The sequence below is a fragment of the Ascaphus truei genome, chromosome 2 (assembly GCF_040206685.1).
Source record: "Ascaphus truei isolate aAscTru1 chromosome 2, aAscTru1.hap1, whole genome shotgun sequence".
Lineage (NCBI taxonomy): Eukaryota > Metazoa > Chordata > Amphibia > Anura > Ascaphidae > Ascaphus > Ascaphus truei.
The window spans coordinates 199,160,571-199,179,463 of NC_134484.1; positions in this window are offsets into that span (position 1 = coordinate 199,160,571).

Consider the following 18,893-nt stretch of genomic DNA (forward strand, 5'->3'; position numbering starts at 1 on the left):
GAATTCCTTCCCGCCAGCCAATAGAAACGGGCTTGTCTCTAGGCTGATGTCAGAGGAGGAGGTGAGCCAAGCCGGCTCAAAGTCGGGTGGGCAGGAAATATGGATTTGCCAAAGAGGAAAGCGCCTACGCTCGCTATCTCCCCAGCTAACCCAATGCCACCTGCTGGGCAGGCTCCACCAAGTCTGGCAGACACAAAAGGTGTTCCCGCAGGGTGCCCTTTGTTCTCCGGACATGGCAAGTCACCCTTCCTCACCCACCAAATGGTCTTCTCTCCTCTTTGAACTACGGGCTCTATACAGACATGCCTGCGTCTATGCTGATGCCCTGGCTGACTGTATGGAGCCTTATAGTAAATGTCTAAAACATTATTACATACATGCAGCTAAATTAGCATTACATCAATCCCAATCAATCTGTAGAAGTGTAACTGGTCACAGAAGCAATTTAGGGAGATTTAAGAGAGATTTTCTATTGATTCGAGGAAAATTTTGTGGAAAATACCCCAGCCCAATCATTTTTGGACACTAAATGCATTTTTGCTTTTATACCAAAGCAGAAGTCCTGATGGACAACTATTTGGTAAACTTTTAACCTCTTCATTATGAGAGGGACCAAGAAACTTGCAGGTACATGAGCTGTTGGCCCTTCCTGCAACCAAGTTAATACCTCTGTGCTTTTATAGGTGGCTGAATCTTAATCCTGGTAGCTAAGGCTGCGCTTATAGTGCCCACAACGGCGACGTGACGTCGCTCCAAAACAAGACAATTTACTCCGTCGCCAGCGCTTATAGTAAGCGCGATGGAGCGACCAAAAATTTGGAAGCGGGTTAAATTTGATTTTTTTTACAGTCTGTCGCCGCATGTGACTGTCTGTAAACCAATCAATGACCCCGTCGCTGAAAGTTAGATTATAACTTTCGCGGGTGACGACGGGTGACGTCATCGGTCGCTGTTGCCAGCACTACAGGCGCGGCTTAAGGCTGTGCTCAAGGTTCCGGCGTTGCGACGTACGTGCGCGCACACGATCGGGACATTCTAATGTTAGACAATGAGGTATAGCAAGCTAAATGCTCCCGGCGGCCAAGCAGCGCGTTAACACTGCGACATTTTGCGAAGACGAGTGAATTTGTCTTTCAGGCTGCAGCTGTGTGACGTCACGTGAGCTGGTTCAGCCAATGAGGGCGAGCCAGCTCCGTGACGCGTTCGTCACGCCCCCGATCACCTCAATCTCCTGCAGCCCGGTACATGGGATGTTCGCACATCCGCGCGCACTCTACTTTGCAACGCCGGCACCCTGAGCGCAGCCTAAGGCTGCGGACATAGAGCGCCCGGCACAAACAAATTCATGTAAGTGCACCAGTCCAGCCATGTTGCACGCTATGCGATGGCGTGGCAGGATTTGGAGACAAAAACAATTTGATATTTTGCGCGACGGCCGCGTCATGTGCGGCGTTTGAACCAATGAGGGCGAACCAGCCTGGTCACGGCCACACCTCGTCGTGTGCGGGAATGGAATTCACAAATCGCTCAGGCCACAGGTCCGCGCGCCTACTTGCGTTCAGTCGTGCGCACTATGGCCGCAGCCTAATGCTCTTTAACCCTGGGACCAATCACACAGAAATTCAGGGAGGGTTAACATGTCTGATTAAAAACAATAATACATACATTCTACCCAGACACACTAATAGAGACCATGCTATACACATATGTGCGTAAATATCCATATAGAGAAAGGCACACAGCAAAAGGAGAGCGTGGGTCAAAGCTACTAAAAAATAACCTTTATTGGTCCATAAAAGAGAGAGGGAGGTACAAAAACCCTCCTACATGTTTCGTGCACCAAGCACTTTATCAAGGACCCTCTCTCTCCTTTTGCTGTGCGCCTTTCTCTATATGGATATTTACTTGGATCTTCTACAAGCAGCAGCACGCTTCACACACCAGCTGGATGGGGAGACTCCAATACTGTGAGTAACAGACTTGATTCAATCTGATATACACTTGTGACATATGAGTGTTCCAGGGCCCATCCCAATGAGGTTCTGTGCAGGGATTATTTCCTTTGCCCAGTCTCTTCAGGGAATATAGGTCCCTATTAAGGAAACCATATCACAGGATCAGTGTCACTATTTACTTATTACCCCCTATGGTGTTGTGGATTTATTCTGGATCAATATAAGGTCATACCTAATGGACTCGGCATTGCAGCGCAGGTTCACATTGAGAATTCAATATACACAGATGTGCACATGCTTCTGTACAGCTGCCATTGTAGGCCTGTGCTTTTTTGCTTATATGCTGGGGGGAGGACACCATTCAAAGCCTAGAGTTTTTGTTTTTTAAATGTTACATTGGATAACAACTTTTTACTGAAAAAAACAAACCAATATATGTAAAAATACCATAGTTGTGTAAGACTTCTGTATCTAAAACTAATGTACAGCATGGGAGGGGAGGGGAGAGGGAGGGTATCAAATGAATAATTGCAATGAGAGTCCATACCAATTTTAGCACTTACAATATAGCAAGGTTTGGGAGGAAATTTAAGGAAATGTCTTGGTTGTCTGACTTGCATAGGGTTGAGAACTGTTTTTATGGAAAAAGTAGAAGCATGCTATATATTTCAGCAAGTCTCCGTGATGAATGAGTTTGGTCAGTATGAGCTTCTAGAACAATGTTGGTCAGTTGCTTGCTGCAATTCTATCACTTGAGCAGAAGGTGGCACTTGTATCCTTATTTTTAGCCGAAAGAAAAAATTCCATCAAGAGAGCAACTTGTTCATCTTTCGTTAAGAGATTCAATCACAGAGCAAAACAAATGTACTTATCTACTATGTCCTGTGAAAAATGGTATTTATCCTCTTCACCTTTATTGACTTTCCACAAAACAAGTGACTTAAAGCTCGGTGACTGCTGGCTGCCATTGGGACATCCAGTGCTGGTCACTGGCCTTCAATTGGCTGCTACTTTTTAGCTACTAATGATTCCTTTAAAGAGGCAGTCATTCTCCTGTGATCGATCAGCAAAATCCTGTTTTCCAGAGTTCACTAAATTATTTATTTAATTTATTTATATAATGTTTTACCAGGAAGTAATACATTGGGAGTTACCTCTCGTTTTCATGTATGTCCTGGGCATAGAGTTAAGATGACAAATAACATGGTTTCAAATAAGGTTACATAAGTGAACAGGGTATACATTATATACAAGACATTGCATCCACAGTTAGAGATAATATATATTATAGGCATATGTAACAGTTATAGACCAGATTAAAATGTGAGACAGCTTTAGTATTGAAAGAACTTGGCATGCGCGACGGTGAGGAAGATGGACTCCTGATCTTTGAGCTCCGCTCCCACCGGCATCATTAACGAAATTTAAAGCGACAGAACCCGACAACCGGCGCCACAAACACCAAAATCAAGCATATAAATACCCGAGGATGGCAGCAGGCAAAGTGACACGAGCTAAAAGCCAGCCGGTCACAACATATTTCAAAAGGAAAGGGGTGACCCCAACTGAGAAACCGGAGCTTCCCGTGCAACCTACCAGCATGGACCCCGACAGCGATCCCTCTCTGGAGGATGACCGGGACGAGGAAATGGTCTGACGCAAGGACCTGAAAGAATTTGGCGCCCAGATGCAAAAATTCTTTAAGACTGAATTATGGGCACTAAGAAAGGAGGTAGATGCACTTGGGGAGAGAAATGACACCCTCGAGAAAAAGTCTGATGAAACCACAGCCGCCATTACACAGACACAGGATCAGGTCTCCGCAATGAATGACAGGGTCAAATTTCTTGAGGATAAGGTAGAAGACGCAGAAAACCGCGATAGGCAGTGTAATATAAGGCTGAGAGGTGTCCCAGAAAGTGTCCTCGACCCTGAGGATTTTACAAACAGCTGGCTTGAACATATCTTCCCCGATAAACCGAAGTCCGAGATAAGGCTGGATCGATGCCACAGAGCTCTCCGCAGCAAACCCCAAAAAGGAGATCCCCCCCAGAGACATTGTGGCCCGCTTCCACCATTTCCGTACTAAGGAGGAGGTCTGCAGGCTTGCCAGAGAGGATAACTCCCTAGCATTTGAAGGAGTTAAACTACAAATATACCAAGACCTGGCGCCGGCCACCCTAGCCAAACGGAAAGCCTTAGCTCATATCACCAAGGTTCTCAGGGATAACAACACGAGGTACAGATGGTTGTTCCCCTGCGCCCTTATGTCCATTAAAAATGGAGTGGCACACACTCTGAGGAGACCAGAAGATGGAGAGGGATTCCTAGCCAAACTTGGAGTCACCGGGACATCCCATAATCCGCCTCACCTCTCTCCGTCCTGTTCCAACACTCCAGCACCCATTTGGAGTCAAGCTGGAACCTCTGGCACCAAAAAGAATACTAAAGAGGGCACAGCTTTGGTGACACCCGGCTCTGGCATAGCCTAACCAGTACTTCCACACTACCACACATGGTCTCGTACTCACTCATGCCCCCAACCTAAAAAAGAAGATCCGGATTGGAGCGGTGAGGACCCCCAGACCAAGAGCAGACGTACCTGGATGGCTCCTGGATGAAGAGGAACCGGTCTTCACACGGAGCTGACACGCACCCGACTTCGACGCAGCAGCCATCTTACCAGGCTCCTTCCCGTCCTCGCGCGGGAGACGTAATGGCTTTCGCGCTTCAGGAGGTGACGTCATCGCCGGGCGTTCTCTTCTCGCGGGATTTCGGGCGCCCCTGGATGACGTCGAACAAGACGAGACCCAAAATGGAGGACAGGGGTTGTCCGGGATGGTCGCGAGGAGTTTGGAGAAAAGTTGAGACTGAGGAGTCTCTCCCTTCGACCACCCTAGACAACACGAAAGTCCAGATTAAAGCACAAAGTTTTGTTACATGTTTAGCTTAGGTTGCACAGTTATATAGTCATGTTACACGATGTTATATTACATAAATAGTTCCCCCTGCCCGTTCCCTTTTCCAAGTATTAAACAAACCATCCCTTCTGCTTAATAACCCCAAAATAATAAATATTATTATATTTAGTAATATATAATTATAGTATGATTATAGAATAATGTGATTATAGTATAATTAATTATAACATATATATAATTGGGATATGATTTGTGTATTATATATATGTGTTATAATATATATATGATATGTATATATGTGATATATATAATATAGTATATATAATTAGGCTATAATTATTGATATATATGTTATATGTGTTGTATGTGTTATATATATATATATATATATATATATATGTTATATAGGTTATATATCTTAGATACCGGTTATGTATATATGTGATTTATATTATGTGCGATTTGTATATTTAGGTTATATATAAAAGTTATATTGATTATATATGGTCTATACTATATAGATGTCCTATAGTTATATACATGTTATATAGTTATACAGTCGTTAGGATAGTTAGTTAAATTAGGATAACTCGTTAAGCTAGATGTATGAGATGAACATGCAATATACCTAGTAGAAACATCTTATTCCACTCCCTAATTGGAGGGACCACTCGGAAATATCAAGGGAGTACGAGACAGGATATATAGTGGGCATATACTATGCATACTATATACGTTATATGTCTTACCGATATAAACACATTATATACACATTATTCCATCCCAGTTTACCCTACTATCCCTGATACCTGTAGCTTTACTATTGCGGTTATTATCACTGTTATTGTTATCGTCATGACTCAATAACAAAGGTAATTGAGTGTTATTACATTAATGTTACTGACATATATTTAGTCACAGTTGACAAGTTGACAATTTTGACAAGTTATACAAGTTATACAATATATGAAAAAGTGCCGGGGGAGCTACTCTCCTTCGCGCATGTGTTCCCCTTTTCGGTCCCCAGATTTGAGGGTCCGTTCCCAAGACCCAGGGAGGTCGACCTCCATTTCAGGAGATTGGCCCATCCTTACGATGGAGCCAGACGACCCACCCTCTGGGCGCAGGAGCTACTCTCGGGGGCTCCCGAGATGTGCTCTTGTATTTTGTTCTTCCCTTTTTACTTTTTTTTCTTTTCCTTTCTCTCCTATTCCCGTCTTCGCCCCCTCGTTGCTTCCCTTGTATTGTCTACCTGTCCCCGCCCTCTCCCTCACCCTTCCCTCCCTAGGATGCACGGTCCTCGGGTAGAACATCACGCTGACATGGCAGGTATGGACACAACCGAAAGAAGCTTCAGGAATAACATCATGAGTAAGTACACAGATCTCTACACACATTATCTCTTGTATCATAAAATATGGCGTTAACATTAATCTCACATAATGTGAAGGGCTTTAATAGCCCGATCAAAAGAAAGCTTGCTTTTACGGATTACAAGAGAAAAAAAGCGGAGGTGTTATTCTTGCAGGAGACGCACTTCAGTAATAATAACTCCCCTGGGTTTCTAGACAAGGGCTTTTCCCAATTTTACACGGCATCGGCATCAGTCAAAAAGAGAGGAGTAGCCATCCTATTTAGTAACACCATCCCTTTTGTGGCCCAGACAATCAAAAAGGACGCGGAAGGTCGCTTTATCATCTTAACAGGAACAATACATGAGCAGCCCATCACATTGGCCTCCCTATACGCTCCCTGTGTACAAGAGGCATCTTTTTTCGACAGATTGTTCCGCTTGTTAAATTCAGTAGCTAAAGGTTATATCATTATAGCAGGAGATTTCAATATTACGATGCAATCTTCCCCAGACAGATCAGGGGGAGGCGACTCTGATAATAAAAAAGCTCAGGACACCCTACGCAGTGCCTTGAAAGACAATCAACTAGTAGATGTATGGAGGGAGCTCCACCCAACGTCTAGGGACTATACTTTCTACTCCCACCCACATACCTCATACAGCAGAATCGATTATCTATTTGTTTCGTGCCACTTGGTTCCTAAGGTCACTCATACAATGATCCATGATATTTCATGGTCTGACCATGCACCAATTGAGCTCAGGTGCAACAATATTCAGGCCAATCGACCAGGCGCAAACTGTAAACTCATCGAATCTATTCTTAAAATACCCGAAATCTGTACTATAATAGATCAGGAAATGGCTCAATTCTTTGAGATAAACACAGGCTCTGTGGAGTCCCATACGGTTCTATGGGAGGCTCATAAAGCAACTTTAAGGGGCATATTAATCAGTATTACTGCCAAAAGAAAACGAGTCAGAGACTCCAAAATTCAGACGCTCCAATCCAAATTACATTCCCTGTTATCAAATCACAAAATCAAGCCGGACCCAATCACGGCACAGGAACTGAAAGACACAAAAATTGAATTAAATATGTTACTGACTTCCTGGGCAGATAATTCCTTATGTTGGTCAAAGAGGAAGTTTTACGAAAAAGCTAACAGGCCGGATACGATGCTAGCTCGAGCACTAAAGGATAGGCAATCTAAGTTTAATATCCAAGCTATACGCTTAAAATCAGGTGTACCCACGGCCAACCCTAAAAAAATAGTAGAAGAATTCGGTTCATTTTATGGTTCCCTATACGATGGAAAGAAAGTGGCACACAATAACAACACGAGCAGAGCACTGAGAGATTTCTTAACCAGCTCAAATCTGGAGAGATTGACAGAGCTTGACAGAGAAGCTATGGGCGCTGACTTCACATTAGAAGAAGTGTCGCAAGCTATTAAGGAACTTAAACCATCAAAAGCACCAGGCCCTGATGGCTTCTCGGGGCTTTATTATAAGAAGTTCTCCAAATCACTCGCCCCGCGGTTGCTCCATATGTTCAATGCTATTTTAGCGGGAGCCCCTATTCCCGAGGATATGCTGCGGGCGTCTATATCACTAATACATAAACCTGGCAAGGATCCGCTAAACTGTAAAAGCTATAGGCCAATCTCTCTAATTAATACCGATATAAAAATATATGCCAAATTACTGGCCAATAGACTGAGTCTAATCCTACCCAGACTAATACATCCAGATCAGGTTGGTTTTGTTAAGGGGAGGCAGGCAGCGGATAACACCCGACGATTTATTGATCTGTTGGAATTGGCAAACAAAAATAACACAGAAAGCATGTTATTAAGTCTGGATGCGGAAAAAGCTTTTGATAGGATAGACTGGCCATACCTAAAGGAGACGCTCGCAGCATTCGGCTTCGGAAATCGGGTGAGTGGAGCGATTATGTCGCTGTACTCAGGCCCAACAGCCAGGGTCATACATTAGGGCTTCCCCTCGGATCCTTTTCAAATCCAAAGTGGCACGAGACAGGGGTGCCCATTATCCCACCTCCTGTTTGCCCTATGTATTGAACCCCTGGTGGCACGTATTCGAGATAATCCAGATATCTCAGGGTTAAACGCATACTCCCAATCACACAAAGCGGCCCTGTATGCAGATGATATCCTATTAATCATCTCAAAACCCCTCATATCATTACCTAATTTGTTTGACCTTCTAGACAAATTTTCTAAGGTCTCTGGGTTTAAGATAAACCAATCCAAATTTGAAGCTCTGAATATCAACCTCCCTAGACATACAGAGAAACTACTGAAACTGAATTTCAATTTTAACTGGCAAAAGAATTCAATAAAATATCTGGGGATCCATGTCACCAAAGATGCAAAAAACATCTATAAGGCAAACTATCCCAAAGTTATTTGGACTCTAAAACAAGACCTAATCAGATGGTCCTCCAAGAAGATCTCTTGGATCGGAAGGATACACAGCGTTAAGATGAATCTACTTCCCCGTATCCTATACCTCTTCCAGACATTACCTGTGCCACTCAAACTGAAGGATATACTCTCACTTCAGTCTGAAATATCCAACTTTATCTGGGGAGGTAAAAAACCGAGAGTAAATAAATTGAATATGAAGAGACCTACCTTAGCAGGGGGCTTAGCGGTACCCTGCCTGTTGTCATATTTTAAGGCGGCTCAATTAAGTCAGATCATACAATGGCATTCTGACCCTAAATTAAAAAGATGGGTGGAGCTAGAAAATGCGGCTTGCTCCCCATTAGAGCTTAATAACCTAATTTGGCTACCTAAATCGTCAAGGAAAAACACTATGTTATCGCTTACCTCAATGGCTAACTCCATATCTGTCTGGGAAGTACCAAGATTAAAAAACTCACTCACCTCAGCCAGTTCTCTGATGTCACCCATTTGGAATAATCCTAGCTTTGCACCGGGTCTTATTGGTCACAATCACTCAATTTGGAAAATAAAAGGATATAATAGACTCAAAGATCTGGAGGGCTATAATCTAAAAATTAAATCATTTGACCATCTCAGATTAGAAAAGGACATCCCCCATGCTGAATTCTATAAATACCTCCAGCTCAGAGCATTCTATAATAAATTCGCCCCTTATCCCCCATTGAAGAATTTTGAAAAGCTCTGTTGGGCAGAAACCGACACTAAGGGACTCATATCTACGATATATGGAGAGGTAATCGAGTCTGCAGCCTCTAAGCATCAAGTGCCATCATTCCGTATCCAATGGGAGGGAGACCTTGGGGAGACCTTGGAAGACGAGGAATGGAACACCATATTCTTAGGAACCGCAAAAAGTTCGATATGCACCACACTAAAGGAGAACGCATATAAAGTTCTTATGAGATGGTACCACACCCCACTCAAATTATCTAAGTTTATACAAGGGTCCTCCCCACTGTGCCCGAAACAATGTGGAGGAACAGCTGACCTGTTACATATGCTGTGGTCTTGCCCGCAAATATCCCCAGTGTGGGAAAAAATCAGAATTTGGATCCAGAGGATCTTCGACCTTACTATTCCCCCAGACCCTTGGCTGTTCCTTCTGAACAGACCCCTAAAGGGCCTATCAAAGTCACACAACAAACTAATTGCACATCTCGCAATAGCCACGCGGTGCGAGATCGCAGCATTATGGAAACGCCCCGATATTCCAATTATCCCAAAGATTCGGAATCGTATTTGGTTTATCTGCCAGATGGAAAAGTTAACAAGCTTAGTTAACGACACTGGCGACAATTATCTAAAAGTCTGGGCTCCTTGACTAGCTCAGACAGACATCCCTGGGGTAGAGCGTAACACAATTTGGCTATAATAGTAATAAATGTGTTCTCCTTCAGGGAAGGGAAAACCAAATCCACACTTAGAACCTCACACTCCTTATGATCAATCATTTATATTCTCACACGGCCCCGTTGGTTGTTACACAGCTCTTGAGCCGTCTCAGTAGCCTCCAGAAGCCGTTGCATCCTCACCCTCTGAACCCCCTTCCCTCTCTATCCGTCCCCCTATCCCCCCCCTCCCTTTTTTTTTTTTTCTTCCCCCATTTATAACAATTATCATTTTACCCCAGTCCCTCACAATATGAATGACGATCTCCTCTCACGCGGTTAAGTAGGGCTCGAAAAAACGTGTGGGCTTGTTATGCTTATGTTATTGTACATTTTATGCTACCCTGTTCAATGTGCATCTGATTTGTTTTTTATGTATACCATGCATTTATTCATTAATAAAATACAAGTTCTAAAAAAAAAAAAAAAAAAAAAAAGAAAGAACTTAGACTGGTGGTGGATGTGAGAGTCTCCGGTAGATTGTTCCAGTTTTTGGGTGCACGGTAAGAGAAGGAGGAGCGGCCGGGTACTTTGTTGAGCCTTGGGACCATGAACAGTCTTTTGGAGTCTGATCTCAGATGATGTGCTGCATGGGGTAGGGGTGAGGAGCTTGTTCAGATAGATGGGTAGCTTGCCCAGAAAGTATTTGAAGGCAAGACAGGAAAGGTGAACTTTGTGCCTAGACTCAAGTGTTGACCAATCTAGTTCTTTGATCATTTCGCAGTTATGTGTGTTGTAGTTGCATTGGAGAACAAAGCAGCATATTGAATTGTAGAGGGTGTCAAGTTTGCCAAGGTGGGTTTGGGGTGCCGAGCTGTATATTATGTCCCCATAGTCGATTATTGGCATTAGCATCTGCTGTGCGATATGCTTTCTGACCAGCAGACTTAGGGAGGATTTGTTCCAGTAAAGTACCCCTAGTTTGGCATAGGTCTTGGATGTCAGGGTATCAATGTGCATCCCGAATGTTAAATGGGAGTCAAACCATATGCCCAAGTATTTAAAACTAGTAACAGGAGTTAGGGTGGTGTTAGCGTTTGTTCTGATTTGGAGCTCGGTCATTGGAAGCTTTAGAAATGTAGCCTTAGTTCCCAAATACCATTGTTACAGTCTTGTCAGTGTTTAAAAACAGGTTGTTTTGGGAAATCCAAGTTTAAAGTCTCAAAAAGTCAGACTGAAGTATGTGTTGAAGGTCGGAGAGGCTAGGGCTGTGTGCATATAGGATTGTGTCATCTGCATACATGTGTATTGAAGCTCCCTTACAAGCTGTGGGAAGATCATTGATTAACACTGAGAAGAGTAGGGGCCCCAGGACAGAGCCTTGCGGGACACCACAGGTGATATCGAAGGGGTTGGAGTTAGAGCCCGAGATGGACACATGTTGGGATCTACCTGATAGGTAGGAATGAAACCAGTTTAAAACATGCATCCCTATACCAGAGCACTGGAGTTTGTTAAGCAAGATAACATGATCAACAGTATCAAAAGACTTTGCAAAATCTAGGAATATTGCACCAGTGAGTTGTCAAAAAATACAGAAGAGACCGCTCATCCCGTATACGTATATACAAAGGATAATCAGCAGGTGCTCAGAGGAAAAATAAACACATAGTAGCAGGGTTGATCCAAAGGGGATCAGAAAAGGTTTCCTCTATATATATATATAGCACTCAATACTTGATTCTAGTAACTGGATATCATTAATCTAACAGATAATTACTGTGTACCCGAGCAGACCAAGAAAAAATAATAAAGTTTTATTAATTCCAATATTTGATTAAAACACATAACTACATTCATACATTAAAATGACTCCGTGGAAAGTTGCTAGATAGGTGACTGTGTCTCTGTCAAAGGTATACAAATCTATCTATGAACATCTATTTCAGAATAAATACCATAGTGATAGGATCTATGGTATAGTCCCGGCAAAACAGTGAATACTGTAATGAATGCTTGTACTCCTAGGTATAAATCATAACGTATAGATATACATATCATTCAATTGATACACTGTAGGAAAGGCATATGGCTCAAAAAGTCAGGATGTAGTTGTAGTTAGTATATACATTGATGTGGCCACATTTTTCAAAGTGAGATATGCGGGGTATAACCATGCCCTCATGTGCCTTTAAAGTAAAGGTTAGTTCTCACACTGCTGCGGGGAACACCCAAAAACAACAGGCATAACCAGGTGAGTATTAACCGTCAGTGTGCAAACGATGTGCTTATTAGCAGTGAAATTAGTTTTGCCTTCCCAATAGCAACATACTAACCTAATTTCACTGCTATATCTCACTTTGAAAAATGTGGCCACATCAATGTATATACTAACTACAACTACATCCTGACTTTTTGAGCCATATGCCTTTCCTACAGTGTATCAATTGAATGATATGTATATCTATACGTTATGATTTATACCTAGGAGTACAAGCATTCATTACAGTATTCACTGTTTTGCCGGGACTATACCATAGATCCTATCACTATGGTATTTATTCTGAAATAGATGTTCATAGATAGATTTGTATACCTTTGAGAGAGACACAGTCACCTATCTAGCAACTTTCCACGGAGTCATTTTAATGTATGAATGTAGTTATGTGTTTTAATCAAATATTGGCATTAATAAAACTTTATTATTTTTTCTTGGTCTGCTCGGGTACACAGTAATTATCTGTTGGATTAATGATATCCAGTTACTAGAATCAAGTATTGAGTGCTATATATAGAGGAAACCTTTTCTGATCCCCTTTGGATCAACCCTGCTACTACCAGTGAGTTGTCCCAGTTCCATTCCACACAGGATTTCATTGCAAACTTTTAGGAGGGTAGTTACGGTGGATTGTTTGGAGCGAAAACCAGATTGGAATTAGCTAGGGAAATTTTTATTGGTATAGTAGTCACTTAATTGGGAGTGAACACATTTTTCCATGACTTTGGATAGGATTGGGAGAAGGGAGATTGGCTTGTAGTTTGAGACAGTGTTTTTGTCCCCACTTTTGAAGATAGGTACAACTCTAGCAGTTTTCCAGGTCTTAGGGATATGTCCTGCAGACAGAATAGAGTTGACTATGGAAGCAATTGGTTTGGCGATGGCTGGGGCACCAAGTCTTAGGAACTTAGATTGTAGTAAGTCAGGCCCACATTGGCTGCTTAGTTTTAATTTGAGGAGTGCTTGTGTAATCTCCTGTTCGGATACTGATACAAATTGAAAATTGTGGGCAGTGTTGGGTGAGGGTGGGGCTATAGGGGTACTCACAGAATGAGATTCATGTTTGTGGTTTGGGATGCATTTCGCTAATAAGTTAGTAGCACACTCCACAAAGTAATCATTGAATGCATTTGCAATGTCAGTGGGGTTTGTCAGAGTAATATCCTCCTTAGTGATATTACTTGGTTGTTGATGGTTAGAAGGCTGGAATATATTGTTGATAACCGTCCAGAAGTTAACTGGGTTTGATGTATTCTGGAGAAGATTGTCAGAGTAATATTGTGCTTTTGCATGCCTTGTTTGCCTTGTGCACATGTTCCACAGGCATCTGTAGTGATTAAGATCATTGGTAGTGCCAGTTACTTTGTAGCTTTTCCACAAGGCATCCCTGAAATGGTAGAGTGCTATAAGGTCAGTTGTAACCCACAGAAGGTGGGCCCCCGTACTCTTATACTGCATAGTGGAGCATGGGTATAACAGAGTTTTAAGAACTCGGATTGGAAAGAGTCGAGCGCAGAATCAGGGTCGGGAATGAAGTCGATTCTGTACCGAGGGCAGTTGGTAAGGTCTGCCAGAAACTGTTGTGGGTTCAATTTCTAAATGTTTCTAAAGTGAGGAGAACTTTAGGGCTTGATTGGGGTGGTTTAATTTTCTTTGCACAGTACATTATTGCATGGTCATTGAAAATGTCAGGAAGGATGCCAGAGGATTGGATTCTGTTTGGGTTTGAGGAGAGAATCCAGTCTAGCAAGGAATGGTTGTGAGTTTTCAGGTTTGTCCGTGTTGGTTGGGAAATGAGTTGCGTTGGGTTAAGTGACTTGAGTTGTATTTGGATTTTGTGGTTTTTAGGGTCGAGCCAATTGAAGTTGAAATCCCCGAGAACTAGCAGCTCACTCTTCTCATTCTGAGAGGAAATGGAGCCAAGAAACCGGATGATATCAGTCAGGGACTGTAGAGGGGCTTTAGGGGGGCGGTAGATGCCAGCAACCAAGATAGGCTTAGAAAAGGGGAGGCACATTTTGCCAACTAGGAAAAGAGAGTGGGCTTGGGGGGCAATTTAACAGTGTAAATTGTAAGGTGTCTGCAATATAAAATAACACCCCTTCTCCTCTCTTTGACCTATCTCTCCTAGAAATGGAGTATCCCTGAATGGCAATATTTGCATCGGGAGTTTTAGGGGTTACCATGTTTCTGTGAGAACGATGGCTTTGGGTTTATGCATAATGCACCATGCCCTTAGTTCATCCAGTTTGGGTAGCAGGCTCCAGATATTTATATGGACGTCAGATAGACCTTTTTGGAATTGTAAGGGAGTATTCTCAGGGGCATGGGACAGAGTTGAAAAGGAAATGCCTGGGTTAGGTTCAATATCACCTGCTAAGGAGAATAATAGTATGAGTACAAATTTGAGTAGTTGTTTGCAAGTTGTACATTTGTGGTGTTTGCCATTAGAGTGAGCGGTGGTTGGTGTGCTGGTTTTCAGAGTTCTCCACCAACATTCAGTAGATAATGCAAGGCTTTTGAGTAATCCAGGGTGTATGGTGATGTTGAGTGTGGGCCAGGAGGGAGTAGTTTGTAGTGGATAGAGAGAGTAACATGTCCATGAGGCCACGAGAAAGAACAAAGTTGAGGTACATACCATGTTCATTATCACAGAGGTAGGTAATGCTGCATGGAGCTGTAGTGAGCCAAGTGAGAGTGTACAAACTAAACAGCAGGGGTGTGCCTTTTCTTTGTCAAAATGTTTTGCTGCATTGCATTGCTAGGGCCTATTCAGGGTTAAGGGGGGCGGGCAGTTGTGTGCAGTCAGTGTTTGGAGAGGCTGCAGTAAAATAAGGTGTAAAGGGGGAGAGGGGGGTTAAGTGTGCAGGCTAACAAGCATGGGATCATAGTGTGGTCAGAGTATCTCACCTTTTTTGCCTTGTGTAGAGGAGTTTGCAAAAAGATGCAGCCCCAAGTTCACCTCTAGTCAAACTATAGTCTAACTATATATTCTTACTTAAAGTTGATCACTTTAAGATGCCTCAGTATAGATGCCAAGACTCCTCTGCCATGGCTGTCCCTTAAAGTGGTGTTACTTTTATACATGTAAGCAGTCACATGACCCCCCCCCCCCAATAAATCTGCCTGTTGCAAGTTGGACAATTAGCAGCACTCCGCTAAAAGACAAAAAAAACCCCACCTTTTGATATTCAAACATACCAAGATCAATAATAAAGGCAGGGTGGGGTATTTCTTTTAAAACAGGGGGAAATGGCTGCCTTTCAGTTTCAAATCAATCTGTCAGTCAGTGTAACTAAGCAGCTACAGTGTATTCTGATATTACCACGGTAACATTATCTATTGTTACCCACCCAATCAGTCAATCAGTCAGTTACTGTGACGGTGAAGGGGGTTAACCGGGCTCATCAATAAAAGTCAAGCCCACTTGGTTACCCCTGATCCATGTGTTGGGGTCTTAGAGTGTCAGCTCTTGGACCCAGATGTCCTAAATTACTGTGACTGTGTGCAAATTATGCGACATTAAAGATTTCTGTGTGTTTTGCCTTTCCTGGGATGCTGGGACCAGGAGATTTCTAAGCTGTGAGTTTCAGGGTAGGTTTGACGGAGAAACTTCTTTCAGATTGCTTCTATTTAGCGGGGTTCCAAAAAGTTACTGGAGGCCCCAAAAATGTACACTGGATTCAGGTTAGATTCCCGGCTACATTGAAGCGCAGTGCTCCGGTCAAAACCCTACCATGAAAAGCGTTCTTGCAACTCACCGCCAAGATCCCTGCTGCAGCATCGTCCAGACAAGGTAAATGGGTATGAAGGGATTAAAATATATCTGCAGGGGCTCCCCAGTATAGCAGAGGTACCCAAATATATGCCCAGGTACGCTGAGCCGAGTATAGGGGTTCCGATGGTGCTCAAGCTTGGTGATAAAGCTGAGCATGTTTGCAGTGTGTAAAAGTTATTTTTCTAATGTGTGCCAAGAATGAGGCTTGTGGTACCTGGGCATACCCTCACTCCATCCCTGACACCAGAACAAAGACATATATTTTTCCACACATAAGACAGGACACTATATTTTATTAAATAATTATATTTAATAGGTATATGTACTGGTAACCTGTAAATGAACTGTGGGATTTCAAAGTCATGGCTACGAGGCTCGGTGCCTATGCGTCTGGGAGAAAGCCAGGACTTGAAAGCCTCAGAGATGCTAGAGGTGTGAACTATTTGTTAGCAAGAAAAGCTAAGGCTGAGGCCCCAGTACCTCTGATTCACGCGCGCCCGCGAGACTGGCGGCGCGTGCAGCCGATTCCCCGGTCTGCAAGAAGCTGCAGACCAAAAGACCGGGGAAGGGGGGGCGTGACGGGGGTGCCGCCATGACGTCATCCGGCAGGTTCGCCCTCATTGGCTGAACCGCTGGGGGGCGTGGCTTAGCGCTCCGTAGCGAGTCTTGCTCTCAATTCTATTGAGAGCAGGAGCAACTCGCGCCACAGCACTGCGGCCCCCCATCGCAGCGGGCCCGGCGCCATTGAGGGGAGGGCTCTCATCCCTGCAGCGTCCGCCACAGCGGGCGCTGCAGTAGCCAGCGGGGACCAGCCCTAAGTGAAGCCCCCACATCCTCACCTCAAAGGGGCCATGTGGCCTAGCCCAGATTTAGTGGCATTGAGCCTGCAGGGGGCTTTGAATTGTGAGTGGGCAAGATGGCGTTTTGTGCACATGCTCTCTCACTGTTCTGAAGCCATAGGTGCCAGCCTTCACAAACCTGGCAAAGTGTGTGAGTGGCTAGGGATGAAATTCCCACGCCACTGGTTGGAGGGCAAGCTGTGAGACAGCTTGTCCCGAAGTGTATAAGACAGCTAGTCGCCCTCCCAGAACTCTCTCTCTGCTGCTGTTCTTTCTTTTGTGTTCCAATGTGGTTCCATGTTTCCCAAGTGATTCCAAAAGTCCAATTTGCCATAAGGGCAAGAACGGGTCGAACCAAGCCCAGAGACGGCTTGCTGCGATTGCAAGGAGGAAGGGTGCAGGACTTTTTAAACCTGAATGTTTTCTAAGTCCCCACTTCAGCACTGGACTGTTTTAAAGACTTTATTTCAACTAGGAAAGTCAGTTTGTCAACCACAGACCTCCAGTAAATGTATCTTTTTCTGTCTATTGTAATTCAATGTGTGTTTGCCTGTGTCTATGGAATAAATTACAATTTATTTTACTTATTGGCTTTGCTCAATGATAAGATCCCAGTATAAATGTGTATTTTGCCTGGTCTCCCATGACAGTCACTCACCCACCCACCCAGTCACTCACTCACCCACCCACCCAGTCACACACCCACCCACCCAGGCAGTCAGTCACTCATCCACCCAGTCACTCATCCACCCAGTCTAGTCACACACTCAATTCTTATAAGGAATTTATTCCATTTTTTAAAAGTGGGGGGGGGGGGAGGGGGGGGCTAGGTGGCAAGTAGATTTTTTGGTTGGGTGAGTAGATTTTTGGGTGATTTGTCAAGCACTGTATGTATGTATGTATGTATGTAATAAAGAATATCACTTGTGGGCACATTCACATTTCTTAGACAGGTCAGCAACCCTGCCGTTCAACCATTATCACCTAGTATACAGTGCTCCCTCTGCAGCAAGGGATTCTGCAAATGAGCACACAATGTCACCTTTTGCCTTGAATATCCATTCACATGGAACCATATAAGCAAATGCAATTCTGTTCACACAGCTTTTAAGCACAGCATGGGATTAGATGCAAAGCTAACTTAAAATGTATATGGGGATGGGAGGTGACATTGTGTGAAGAAATAATGTTTTAACTCCATATAAACTTTTTGCTTCTCTTTTGTGAGTAGGTTAACCATGCAGACGCTGCCTATAACAGCTATGCTGATGATATGCTGCTGCTGATGATGATGTGATGATGTGATCCTGCTGCAGAGTGTGTAGTAATGAGAAGTATCCCTAGGAGTTAATACTCATGGCAGCGAGAGTTGAAACAGCTTTATCATATGACATCCACTCCAGGAACTGTTCTAACGTTTCTGCGTATGCCGAGGGAGCCCGCGTGTGGCTGGATGGATCACTATGTTACTACAGGAATGTGTTTGAATACTGAAGCCACATTACAAGTATTCACCGTTCCCGAACAGTTTCTCCTGACTACTGATTGGACGAGTCGTCGTGACGTGTTGCGGAAGTAAATACCTACTGGGACTACTCCGCATGGCGTCCATAACAACGCACATCAGCGTTATTCAGATCAGCTGTGAGGGAACGTGTGCCTCCTTGATGTGAACTATCAACCAACAGCTGCAGTGATTTCGCGGGGGCGTCTTGCTTTCGAATCCTCACCTTTTCTTTAAATAATAATTTAGCTACAGTTGTCTCCTCACTCCGGGAAGAAGCCGTGAGGCGAAACACGTGTTGAGTGGGAGCTAACGGCGGTGACGCAGACACATTATGCAGTGCCTCATTCCTCTGCTGACCTGAGGACTCTATCTTATGCTGACCATGCTACACAGTGGATAAGTATATATGGAGACATTAAACAATTACCCTTCCCTCTA